Source organism: Manis javanica, chromosome 2 (assembly GCF_040802235.1).
Source record: "Manis javanica isolate MJ-LG chromosome 2, MJ_LKY, whole genome shotgun sequence".
Lineage (NCBI taxonomy): Eukaryota > Metazoa > Chordata > Mammalia > Pholidota > Manidae > Manis > Manis javanica.
In genome coordinates this window covers 151859820-151873925 of record NC_133157.1, presented here as the reverse complement: position 1 = coordinate 151873925, position 14106 = coordinate 151859820, and the positions used below count along the sequence as shown (strand labels likewise).

Here is a 14106-nt window from a genome sequence, read left to right as displayed (position 1 = left end):
AATCTAGTCACTCAACCAAACATGTTACTTGGCTTTCTCCTGCCATTAAAGCAGAACCCAAGAAAAGAGAAAGGGAGAGATAGAACATTTTGAGTGTCAGAAATCAGGAATGTGGTATTTTAAAATTTAGTCCATTGTTCAAGACAATTACCAAGATATAACTTAGATGAAAACTCACAATTGTATCTGAAGACCCTGTCACCTTTAACTCATACATCTATACCCAACACTGCTCTCAGTTACAAGTAAATGGTCATTCCTCTAATCTCTGATATTTTTTCTCCCTATTAACTTCTCTCTTTAAAAAAAATTACCAGTCTATGTGGGCCTAGTTGACATGGCTTGGGAAAATTCTAAACAGATCCAAGAACTCAGAGATACAGAAGTCATCCTGTTTAGATTGTGATGGCCATTGATGAAGTGGCTTAGTTGCTAGAGATCACAGAGAAAGACTCAGAAAGGACATGAGTTGCCCTTCAGTATCCTCTTAGCCTCAAGCTCTTAGAACATTTACCTTTTATGACAGATGTGAGCTTGTCAGGGGTATTTCATTGAGTCCCCAGTTAGACTTTCTGTCTCTCCTACTGTTCTCCTCCTGCACCTTATGCCAGCTACACTGGACTCCTTTATCGTCTTCCATAGCCAGCCACCCAGCACAGCAGGGCCTTTGCACATTCTGTTCCCTAAGGCTAAAATCCTCTTCCCCCAGATTCCCACATGGCTCACTCTACCATATTCTTAAAGACTTTACTCAACTATCACCTTCTCAGTAAGGTTTTCCTCATGACCTAATTGCAAACAGAAACTTTTTCCCTGCCCATCTCCTCTACTCACTTTCCTGCTCCGTTGTCCTGGATGGTGTCTATCCCTATCTGACACACCCCATACTTCACAAGTTTGCTCATTATTGTGAGTCTCCCTGGCTCAGATGTGAGTTCCACAAGGTAGGGATTTGGGGTGACTTTTGTTGTTGCCATGGCTAAAGAACGTGCAAGAGTGGTACAAAGGATAATGAATAAGTGAATAAAGAGAGTCTATAGTAATGGATTTTTGTCATTTTGTTGGAATACTTCTTAGAGCTACTCACATGAAGAACATTATTTATTTTAAAATCCATGCAGTGCATAATTTTGGTGCCTTGATTTATATGTACGTGTCTATTTGTAAATATGAATAAAGCACAGTCTAAATAGTTAGGGTTGTCATACACATTCTTTAGTCCCTGAAAAAACAAATGGCTCTGAATTCACATAACCTTCAGCACGACTCTGAATAACAGATGACAGACTACTTTCCCATTGTTTTATGTGCAAGAATGAAAAAGAAATATGTAGGAAAAAAGCCATTTTAGAGTGAAAATAAATGCCTGAGTCGGCTAAGCATAACCACCACTCACTGCAGCAGAACCCCAGGAAAACAGAGAAACTTGAGATCTCTGAGTGATAAACAGCTTCAAGTCCTTCCCAAGCTACGTTGTTTGGCTCTGGCTCCCCAAAACTTTAGATTTTGGAGATTCTGCAACCCACAGAGGAGGGAAACTGTGGCTTCAACATTACATAAAGAAAATTAAACCCTTAACGCAAAACCATGGCATTTCTTCTCCACAATCTCTGGTTTGTCCTCTATTATTATTTGAGAGCAAGCCTTAGCGCAGAAGGAAGAGGGGGAGAAAAGTAGATAATTCTTTGCAGATAACTTGCAGTTCAATAACCTGAGAATTATTCATTTCAGCTTAAAGCATGCTTGTAAATATCATTTCAACTGAAGCACTGACTTGATTTTTAATCAATGAAAACTGACATTTGTTGAAAAGGCTTTCTGAATAATTACCTTGCATTCTTATTGCTAAAGCGGATTTAACAGAAAATCAAAACAAATGATATTAATTACATAGTATCCTCATTATATATTAATAGGTTCAGAAACCAAACGTTGTCTTATAGAGCTGGGTGTAATATTTATATGAAGCTTTATGATAGAAGCCAGCTTAATTCCAATGAATCCGTCTTAGTGCTTTGACCTTCTGCTCTCTGGAACCATGAGTTTGATCTTAACTAGCAGCACACATATGTAGCATCATTGTTTTAGGCTCATGCCTAAGAACGCAGTGTCACAGGAAGTTGACTTTTTCATGCCAAGGGACATGAATTGACTGAGTGATCAGTCACCACCACCCTTTAACTCAGAGCTGCTAATGCAACACCTGCCTTCTGGTTGATGAATTTAGAACGACAAGTAAAGGTATCTCAGTCGGCTATTATCTGTGTGTCCAGCAAGCATCTGCGCAGGTACAAGCAGGAACATGAAAATGAGAATACACAGGAGAAAGAATTTCCCTAGGTCTTCACCTCCTGAGTAGACTCTGGCCCATCACCATATACACTCTGTTCAGCCCTAACTATGGCTCCTTAGTTGTAATTAGAAACCAGCAGGTGGTTTCTTAGCTGTGGGATCATTTTAAGTTGTACAACACCTATGAGCATCAGTTTTCACATTTTTAAATTGGAGATAAAAATAATAGCTGATTATAAAGATTCAATAAAACAAAGTTGTTACAAAAATTAAATGAATAATCCATATAAGGTGCTAGGCAGAGTTCCTAACATGTACTAGACTCTCAATAAATATTAGTGATAACAATCATTAATTACTACAGGCCCAGTCCCAATCTTCTATGGCTGTTCAAATGCAATATGGATGCCCCATGGCAGAAGTCTGATCAGACTCTTTCTTCTTTCTCTCTTCAGCCTCTTCCTCTAGCACACAGTATCCTTTCAACCTCTGAGTTAGCTGCAAAAAGGCAGTGTAAGTAGCATGGGTAAACACAGAGAATGGATTAAAGTCTGGATACAGAACACCACCCCTTCTTTGGGAAACAGAACACCCACAAGGAAGTGAAAGTTCACCAAAGTAGGGAGTATCAGGCAATACTCTTATCCTTGAATAGCATTTGCAAAATCTGAATCCTTCTTTCAGCGGAAATTGAATTTGTCAGGAAATATTTTGGTTATGAAGACAAAGCAGTGAACAAACAGATTGTGAACAAAAAGCTTCTTGGGAAGCATATATTCTAGTTGGGTGAGAAAAATTGGTAGAGCAGAAGAGAGCAGGAAGTGATGCAGTACCTCTGTCCTTCATACAGGCTCCTAAAAGCCTTCCCTGACTCCACTGTATGTATCAGCCAGCATCAAACTGCCACTGACTTCATTTTCTCACATAAATCCTCAATCTCCCCTCCTCTCCAATTCCCCAGACACTTCCGCAGCCAGTTCTTTAGCCTCTCCTGCCTTGGTTATAACTATATTCCATATGTTCAAAAAGCTAGAGGAACAGAGGGACAGATGAAATAAAAAGTATCTAAATCATATTTGTAGAGATTAAAATTACAATGACACAGGCAAAGAATATAATGGACATAATTAACAGCAGCTTTGAAAATGAAGAAAAAAAAGGCTAGTGAATTTGAAGACATAGCAAGAGAAACCCAAAATGAAACAGAGAGAAAAAGGCCTGGCAAAAATATGAATAGAGCACCATTGTGATGTTGAACACCTCAAATGGCCTAAGTGTAATTGGAGTTCCCAAAGGAAAGAAAACAGGACACAAAAATTATTTTTGCTTATTTGTTATTATTATTATTGAAGAGATAATGGTTAAAATGTTTTCCAAACTTGGTGAAAATTATAAACCCACAGCTGCAAGAAGCTGAATGGAATGCTAGCATAAGAAACATGAAAAAACTACATTGAAGTGCACCAGAATCAAATTGCTAACAGTAAGGGAACTAAAGCTCAGAGCATTACTTAACCTCCTCTTCATTATACAACAAGCCCTGGATCCATTCACCATAAGCAGACATTATTGCTATCTTACAGGGATCATAGACAGGGACTGCAAGGAATAGCTCGAAGATAAAAGCAGGAAGAAAAACACCACCTAGGCATGAAGGCAGAGATGCTGCCATAGAATCTTTTAATAAAATATATTAACACTTCATGCATTTCACCAAGGTTAGCAAGGCCATGCCTCTCTAGGCAATGATCTCTACCATCCACAATGAGCATGAAGACAAGGGACACAGTTTATGTTTTCACCTCACTATTTTATTGCCTGATGTCTTCAGTCTGCCTTCTTCCCCTTATGCCTTCATGTTTGGCTTTTGGAGATTATCGTGTTCACTGCGTGGTTGTTGTTGTTTTTTCTTCCTCTTCTTTTTTGGTCACTGGATTTTCTCTCATTTTGAGGAAAAAAAATTTCTTGGTAAGTGGGATATGTATCATTTCCAAAGCTTATAACAAAAAGAAAAGAGATTTATCAAGTGTCTTTCCTTTTGCTCTTTTTGTACTACTAAAGTAGAAATTCCAGCTATTTCTTAAGCATTTACCATTCATATGCTGCTTGAAAATGCTGACTGTTTCATTATTTGCCTGATGAGTATCCTTGTTCATTTGTTCTTCTTAAGGAGGCTTAATTTCCTAACTTGATTCTGCCTATTTTGTGAGTCATATATTTTTTCTTCTAAATTATAATAAGTAAAAGGAACTATTGGTAAAAATTTGAAGTTAGATTTATTACCAGGCTAAGCACATTTTTAGGTGTTTCCCTTTCTGCCTTCCCTCTCTACTCCACAATTCCTAAATATGGCTTTTACTGAAGATGAAATAATTAAAATATGCTTCAGATTTTTATTCAACTAAGAATTCTTCTACAGTACTATGCACCAGGCCACGCCTATTAAGAGAGTACGAAGATGAACGTCAATGACACCTCCCATAGAAAGTCCATAACCTACAGGCAGTTAGACAAAACTAAACAAAATCCAAGCCAAACAATGTTAAGTACTTTCCTTATCAATGGGTATTCTTCCAAGTAATTTGTTCAAATACAAAAGGAAGAACAGAAAAAATACAAAACTACAAGTTACAAATCCTAGTTTTAAATTAACTCAACATTAACTGGGGCAGACCAGTACTTGTGAAATCATGCACATATGCATGTGTTTTTGGTGTTTTTTGCAGTGTTAGTCTTACCTAGCAATGGTGCATATGATCTCTGTAACCATACATGAAGGGCATGGTTTACCAGCCTACCAACCAACCTTCACTGGGACTTCCTTCAAACTTGGAAAACTGGTATAAATCTGCAGACCAAGAAAAATGAACAACTCCCATCCAAGACAGTTCTAATTCTGGAAATGAACCTGGCTTTAAGTAATATGGGTAATACTTGTGTGTCTGTTTATCTTTTTCTATTTATAAAATAACTTGAAGAGTGGTGGTATCTCACAAGTATAATACTTGTTCGTAAAAATGTTACCATGATATATAGTGTTGAGATCGATGCAGCTCAGGGGGCAGACCATTCAGGGACAATAGGACAGCCTGCCTTAAAACCCCTTCTTGACTTCCTCCCTTTCCTGAAAATTGCAAAGACTAAATAAATAGCTGTAGCATTCACTAACAGAGTATAGACAAAGAGGAAGATGCCAAGGAGGACTACTACATTTATTTCACAATCCTACACCCTTTCCATTTCTCTAGACGGTCCACAGGCAGATCGATAACGCAGCAATGAGAAGTCTTGGTTCAGATGGTTGCACAATCCACAATCCGGGTTCTGCGACTCTGTCTCCATTTGTCAGACTCAGCCAGGAATGAACGCAGCCTGAAGGTGCAGGGCAAGTGTGTACACGAGCTATGTGCGCAGACCTTGGGACAGGAGACATAATTTCAAGGGCAAATGGATGTCTGGGAGCAAAAACTGAAAGAGAGGCAGCCTGAGCCAGAGGAAAGAGCCATGAACAATGGGGTAACTGGGAGGTGCCTGGGGAAATTGTATTTGCTATTTCCTGAAGTAAAAGAAAACTAGGTGCGGGAAAATAGATTTATATCAGCTCCTGAACTGTTTTATGGGAGAGTTCCCTAGGAAGATTCTTTTTCCTCTCCCAGCAGTTCCGCCTACGCACCCTCCCAGGGTTTTCTCATTGCTGTCCTAACAAGAGTGTGCATATCCTGACGCTCCTGCAGTGAAAAGCTCTCTCCTCCATGAAGCAGCAGCTAGGTCTCCTATCCCTCCTTTGTTACAAATTCTCTGCCAGCAAGAAAAAAGATTCTTTCTAGAAACTGCAAAATAGCAAAGAGATGGAAATAGAGTGGGGAGGAAGCAGGGGGAGAGAGACAAACAGAGACAGAGAAGGTGGCGGAAGAAAACGGTGCAGGAAGAGGAAGCAGGAAGCCCAGCGTGCGGCAGCGCCTGGGTCTCCTGCTGCCTCTCCTCCGGGCTGGCCTTCCCAGGAGAGGCCGCTAGGTGCCAGCCCGCGGCGGGGGCTGCTGCGCCGCGGCTCCTGTCCTTCAGGCCCCCTTCACCGGTGTGCTGCAGTGATGAAGTAGAGTTGCCCTGTCAGACCTCATCAGCAGTCCTGTGAAGGCAGAATGAAATCACTGCAATTGACCCCCTGGCATATTTATAGGCTCTCTCTTTCTGCTGAGGCTGGTGGTTATCACCTCCGTGTCCCCGAGTTGTGTTTATTCAGCAGCACGCTAAATCACACCCGCATGCAAGCAGGCGCTCATCAGGAACACGAGCCTCTCTTTCAGGCTGCCAAACCTATCTAATTACTGGGGCTGGAAGGACCTGCAAAAAAAAAAAAGAAAGAAAAAAAAAAAAAACCTTCTTCCCGGTAAGTTCTCTTGTTTGTACACTCTAAAAATAGTATCTTCTCAGCACTGCACACTTCTCCTGTCCAATCTGCACATGGACTTTGAACTAGCAGAGCACTCATTTCTCCTTCACTGGCTGTGTCTCCAAGATCCCCTTTCCTTTTTCAACAATGAGGGAGAGACGCTGCATCTCCTTCTGGTGAGGTCGGGGAGAGGATGTGGGTACATCTGCTGCTCCTCTCTCTGCTTTCTCTGCTGCTTCTTTAGAAGAGCAAGCTAGGCAGTCCTCCTCTTCTGAAGGGCAGCTAGCACTCTGGTCCCGTGCTGCCCTCTATCTTTCTACTTTTTGCTAAAGATGTTGCATTTTCCTTTAGCAAGTGATTTGGATGAAACCATTACAATTATGAAAAAATTTGTGTCATTTTGGCTTCAGGTTGTTAGAACTAGAGCCAGACATTCCTTTAAATGTTGACAGGTGAGGATGGTAAATGTTTAAAAGTATGTATCTCTTAACATAATTTACTTAGAGCTTTGTTTTTTACCAATACTTGTACATTTTCCATTTCTCTAGTTTTCTTATTCTTCACATTAGAAAAAGAAGCAAAGATTAATATTATTAGAACTAGCATTTTATTCTATACCCTGCAATGCTTTCTAAATCTAATTACAATGGAATATTTACGATTTAGGATTTTTTTAAGTCATGGGAGTCAGAATTGAAGAACAGCAACACAACCTACCTGGGACTGGGGAAACCTAGATTGTTGTCCAAGCCTTACCTCTAACTAGAATTGTAATCTTGTAAAGTGTTCATCACCCTGGGCTTTAGTTGCCTTCTCTATGGTTCTCTGTAGAGCTAACACTTGCATATTTACAAACATGGGACTGAACAAAGGGAGCTAGGCCAAATGACCACTTGATTAATAACCTAGCCATTTGGGAGACCTTAGGTAAAGGCTGATTGCTTCCGTTATCCCCAGAAACTAATGCACAAGAGCTGGTGAGAGTGCACTAGAAGCAAATGTAAGAAAGACAATGTAGACCAAGCCCCAACTATACAGGGTGTGCTGATACATACTTAACAACCAATCCTCAACTGGTTTGAAGCCCTTGCCACTTTCTGTGATTTAAATACTCCACCATGGTCAGCTTCAAGCTACTGACTTGATTTCATTGATGGAAGAGTTAGGAAGAAATGCTAAAAACTGACTCAAAAGAACTCTTACAAAGGTGCTCCAAGACATATTCCACGGCAGCACACTACTATACATTCGGCCAAACTAGCCCCACCTACCCGCCAGAGCCTCCGAAAGATCAGCAGGGCTTTGAGTGGGGAATTGTAGGAGTCCACTGAGAATCTGAGAGACATAAGATGAAGGTGTAAGCTTGAAAAAAAAGCTTGCCTTAACAGAGGTCTTGAATGCTTCTCAAGAATGTCACAGAAATATCCCGAAACAACAAAAAAAGAGGGATATGTAGTCCAAAGATAACTTTAGAAGAAAGTTTCTTTAAAGATTGATGTGAATTTTTCATTTTATTTTGGAGTTACTTAGAATTATATAATATAAAAGTAATGAAATAGTATAAACATTTAAAAAAGAAAAATATTTTACATGCCCCCAAGCACTCAAAAATATAAGCCAATAAAAAGCTCTAAAATCAAACCACAACTTGAAGGATTTTGAATGGTTTTCTCCACAAAAGAAAGGAGAGAGGGAAAGAAAGAGTGAAGGAAACAGAAAAGGAGGAAGATGAAAAGAAGGGAGAACAGAAGGGACAGAGGCTGGAAAAAGAAACTCACAAAAGCACCATGGCATGGGAGAAGAGTTGGCTTAGAAGTAACACATTGTGAAATTCTTCTTATGACTCTGCTCATCATCTCTGCACCATGAGAAGTTCCAAATTTCTATGCTCTTTAGTTCATTAAAGAAATGAACACTTTCTTAATTAGATTAAGCAAAGCTTGCAGATGAACAGAGGAGGTGTTATAAAGGCCACCAAAATAGGTGTTTAATAAGTTGAGAGAGACTGTGATGATGGTGGTAATCAAGGACAGACACACTGGATTATGATGTGGTAATAGCTTTGGTTTGGACATCTGTAAAGGAAAAGTAAGCAGTCATCTAAAGTTGATATTGGACCACTCAATTCGATCACAAATATTCATGGCACACCTGTGAATACAAAACCCTAAGTGAAGCAGAAATTGGTGCAGGAAAAAGGGCAGGGCAGAGAACTTGGGTTCAAAGATAAATAACGACATGGCTTAAGTACCTAAAAAAACTAAGACTATAGCAGGGATTGATGAACTGCTATCTAAATAAAGTACAAGGAAGAATGACAGGTCTTATAAAATAGGTAAAAACACAGTGCCTGAGTAGTAACTTCCAGGGGAGGACAAGGAAAGGTACCATGACCTGATTGTATTTCTCTTCATAAATTCTTATAAAAATGGTATATTTTGCTTATGCAGAAATAAGGAAGTCAATTTTATTTTGACTAAATATATCCAGTTTTGTCACCTTTTATTCTTTTTGCAACTATCACTTAATCAAAAGGAGTTTATAAGAAACCTGCCTTTCTAAAGACTTTACAGACCAAGTCTTAGTGATGAGCTCACAGATTTGGGTGATTAGGAAACTTTCATATGCCTCCCAGTGCTGACGTGAAGACTTTGCTTCAGATTTTAGCCATGAGTCTAGAAATATTTGTAAAGGAATTATTTTTTACTTAGGAACATGATTCTGAACTTAACTTTAAAAAAACCTGTTAGCATTCTAATAAAATTATCTGTCATTTAAATTTTTCATAATGCCATGCTAGCATTTATTATGCAAGGACAGAGGAGCATGTGGGGACTACTACAGAGAATACCACCTGGGTCTACAAGTTGGCTGACCTGGAAATTTGATACTCTTTATTGAATGCCACCTATGCACTCAAAGCCCAACACCTCATAGAAATCTAATAAATCTAGTCAGTCAGATGTGCAGCCAAACATCTAGATATTTTGAGATTTCAGGTAACTGAATTTTCAATTTTCTTCACTTATAACATTTGCTTGGAACTGCAGCCAAGTGCCAAATTCCAGCCATCCATAGCAAATGAATTGGCAAATGCATTAATTGAGTATCAAAACCAGTGTTTGGAAGCAGCCTCGAGAGGTCTGTGGTGTCATAATGAAGAGCGTAGTCTCAGTGCTCAGACTCCTTGGGTTTAGATCCTGAGTTCCCCTCTTCTTGGGCTGTAAACTACAAACACCTTACTAAGCCTCTCAGTACGTCCCTGCATGTGCTGATTGTGAGGATTAAGGAGGAAAGGACTATAACACAGGAACCATCCTTCAGCACTATGTAAGGGTGAGCTATTACTATAGCCCTGATCCAATCTGCATGTCCCGATCTCTTCATCCTCCAGCTGTACATTTCCTGCACATGGACCCCGCTATAGTTGGGCTATAAAGGAAAGATTTGTTTACATTTGCAGGCATTGAAAAATGTCTGTTTAGAGAATGACATCTGTGATAACACCTAAAGAAGTTTTCTCTGTGACCCATGGGCTTCAGGGAAAGGTAAAAGAAGGGCGTCATTGGTAAACTTTTGGGAATCTGTGACTCCCTCAAAAACACTTAATATAAAAAATGATTATGTGTCAATAGGCATTTTTTGGAGGAAATTTCCACGAATTTCTTCAGGTTTGAGAAGAGACCCAAAAGATGACTAAATGCCCTGCTTTGAAACCAAAATATCACTGACTTTAAAATTTATATAGAACCTAATTCAAGTATTTTCTAATTTTTCTTCTTTACTGAGTCCTAAACCCTGATCCTCACATGCTTATCAGAATTTCATGTTAGATGGCAGGTTCCATATTTATACAACCAGTTTTCTTTTGCTTTCACTTAAAACATAGATATACAAACTATTATCAAACCCCACCTTAAAATTCAGGTTTATTTATGCTATTGTGAACTTAGCAGTTACTTTTATTTAGATTTCTTATTATCCCTCTCTCTCCTTCAAACTTTTTAGAGAAATATCCCATGAAGACACAGAAGGACAGCAGGAAAAAAAGGGCTTTGGCACTGAAAAGACCTGGGCCTGAATCCCAGCTTTCCCTCAAAAACCTGCCCAAAGGAATGGTTCCAGAGAATGTGGGATTCAACACAGGATGCCAAGTGTGTGACCCAGAGACCCAGTGGAAATGCACAGGGGTTTGCTTCCCCTTTCCTCCCTCCTCTTTCCCTCTAACCCATTGCAGCTTTGAAAATAGCACTCACTTATTGCACAGATGTTGTCAAAATTAGCAATAATCACCTCTGGTTTTATTCATTACATCCATGGAAGAAAGAGAACTGGTGAAAATAAATAAATAAATAAATGTCAGCTTTTAATGTTCATTTTAAGTGCAGTAATTTGTTTTATAATGAATTCATGTTCATCAAAAATCAGAAGTGTACATGGAGATGGTAATATTGTTAGTGTAATAGTACCTTGAAAATGGCCATATTCTCAGCCAATTATTTTGTGTGCCCTTGGTGAAAAGTTTTATATGTACATTTATCTTAAAATTCTTTCAATATAAATTCACATCTTTCTCATTAGTGCATTTTTTTCAGGAAGAGACCTTTATTCTAAAGCCTTTTCAAAAATATTTCTAATACTCTGGTGTTGAGAAAGATACATGGAAAAGAATGCCTGTGAATCACAAGTTTCATTTCTTGTTTTCAACCCAACTCTTGTCCCCTCAAGGAACAAACTCTTAAAGTTAGCTCAAAACTAATTTAAAAACATAAACTGTTAATAGTATTTACTATAAAAGACAAAGCCTAAAACCAGCTTCTGATTAGCCCAGTGAACAGTATTTTAGTTAGCCAAAAGACAGAGATTAGACTGCCCGTTCTTGATTACACAGACATTAGATTATTGACATTCAGGAATGGCTTTCCTGGGTCACTTTCGTTTAGGGATCAGTAGGAGTAGTGTTGTATTGCTACCTACGATACAAACTGCACAGTGCATGTTTTTCCAGTTTCACAATGAATAAGGATCTGAGGTAGGCACCTGGGGAGCAAAGAAAAGGTTAATAATGTACTGTGTGAGGGCCCTCAAGGGGCTAATAACCTCCAGGTGGTCTTTCAAATCAGGGAGAATACCCTATCAGGAGCTCTTGGGAGGGAGCCAGGGCTCTGCAGCTGGTACAGCATTCAAGTCCTCTTTACCCACCGCATCAATACGGCCGTTGTCACTCCTTAGGGCAGCCCTTGAGTGAGCAATAATTACACCACATTCTACAAATGATCACCCAACAAGTAATTTCTCAAAGGTTCTCATTAAGTGATATCTTGAAAGCCACAGACTACCAGCTAGAAGAGACAATGAGAGGCGCAACTGATAAACACCACCTCGCTGAGCAGAGGTCTCTGAGCCCCGCACCCATCTCATCCCATCCTTCCCTCCCCTGTCCGGGCCTTCAGGGGAAAAAGCCTTCCGCAGCTCTTAAAAAGTGGGAGGCGGGAATAATACCAATCAGGAGTTCTTTCAACTTCTAGGTTTGTGCCTTTGAATTCTGGCCCTGCACCCTAACAATTAGATGGCCTTCCATTATATTCTTAAGTCTCGGTTTACTCCGTCAAACAGGGAAAGGCCGACCTATTCCTCAGGCTGTTGACTTGAGTAAATGAACTAATGTATCTAAGGTGCCTGGGCCAAGTGCACCTGGTAGGCATCCAAGAAACGGGCCAAATGTGAATGTCTGAAATGGACTGAGGGGCTTCTCCAAGCCAGGTATCTTGTTGGCTTTCTGCACCATCTGAGAGGGACTATCGAAGAACTTCTAGCCAATGGCAGTGTCCACCATTCGGCCTTCAGAATTCAAACATAAGAATAAAAATGCCAGCCCAGTCTTTCACTTATGCTTGAACAGATAATTATTGAGGACGTTTTGTCCATTGGGCTGCATGGCAGGAGATGGGGATATACAAATGAAAAAATTAAATCATTGTCCTCATATTTCATAGACCATGGGGGAAGTTTATATAGTAGCTGCAGAAAGGAATATTATGAATAGGAGAGATTATTAAAGAGGAATCTTAAAAAATGATCTCAACACATGATTATGTTTTGTTTTTGTTTCTTCCTAAATCCCCTGTCATGTATACTACTCTGTTACTCAACACATGACTGTGAGGGGCCATATTTTTCCAGCTCCACAAATGGCATTAGCCTGGGAGCCAAGTAAGAAACGCCAGATCCATGCAATTTTGCTCAGTGCGTGGCACATGACCCACCATTTCTGGCATTTCAGAAGGCTGATAGGGTCCCTCATTTTTTGGTAGAGTAAGGATATGGAACTGGTACCAGAACAGCAAGAAGACAAAGCCCCAGCACACTTACTGTGGGAGACGGGCATTGCCTGAGGCCTCTGGCACCCACACCTGAGGGAGCAGAAGTAGGAAGGAAAGAACTGGAAGCAGCTCCATTGGAACAGAGTAAAGGAGAGCGTTGGAAAAGACCCTCCAGCCACAGTTCAAGTCACTTCCTCCATGACTGGAGCACTGTGTCAGGAGCCTGCCTGAGATCTCACATCTGGTTTCCTCAGCTGTGCACTAAGAGGCACTGAGGGCTTAGTACAGAAGTTCTGCTTGGACCTCAACCCTGATTCCACTTCTCAGAGTGAGTTTGTTAAGAGATACAGGTCTAATGAATAGCTGTCTTTAATATCAGACGGCACATCAGCTTTGCTGAATACATACAATTGTGTGATATAAATGTGTACTCAGCACATAACATTGGGTTTATCCTCAGGACAAGGCAATGACCTGCTGTGAATGACACGATTTAAACTGTTTCTTAGGCCCAAGTACTGTTTGCAAAATACTTTAGAGACTTCCTTATAACTCTAAGCTGGGAAGCCCAGATAAGCCTTTGTTTATAGCATCCAAAATCTGAGCAAATATTCTAGCTTGTGAATTATGAATTAGCAAGATTTCATTATTTTTCTACAAGAAAATGAGAGGCATCAGGTCCTGCAGGAAACTTAAACATGTTCTTAGAACTGTGGCATTAAAAAGCCTCTCAGTATTTATAGGGCTATATGTGGAGAAAGGTCAAGGCCTTGAGGAAGTACACCATTTAAAAGAAAAAAGTATAAACAACATCAGCAATTTCCTCTGCAAGTCTATGCTCTACACTTTGCCCCTGTTGAAGGAGCAATTATCTCCATCACATACAATGCAGCAGTGTTCTTCTTGCCCTTCTACATAGAGAAAAGGGAAAGTACTTAATTATGAGGTTTATTTTCAGCCTCCTTTCCCTGCCCCATTTAGCATCCTTCTGCCATCTCTTACAAGCCAAGTCTCTAGAACAACTTTGATGCCTTATGACCAGATCTTGTTCCTCACCTACCTCATGCCCACACCTTCTTTTGCCTCACTCTGCTATTCTAA

The 14106-nt window shown here is 39.9% G+C and overlaps 1 long non-coding RNA gene across 1 annotated transcript; it reads left to right on the top strand.

The window, feature by feature from the left end:
- Window positions 1-5503: 5503 nt before the first annotated feature.
- LOC118968305 (uncharacterized) lies at window positions 5504-11058 on the top strand. The gene is made up of 2 exons (XR_005055916.2): window positions 5504-6679; window positions 10691-11058. It is a non-coding gene; the product is annotated as an uncharacterized lncRNA (long non-coding RNA).
- The last annotated feature ends 3048 nt before the right edge of the window (window positions 11059-14106 follow it).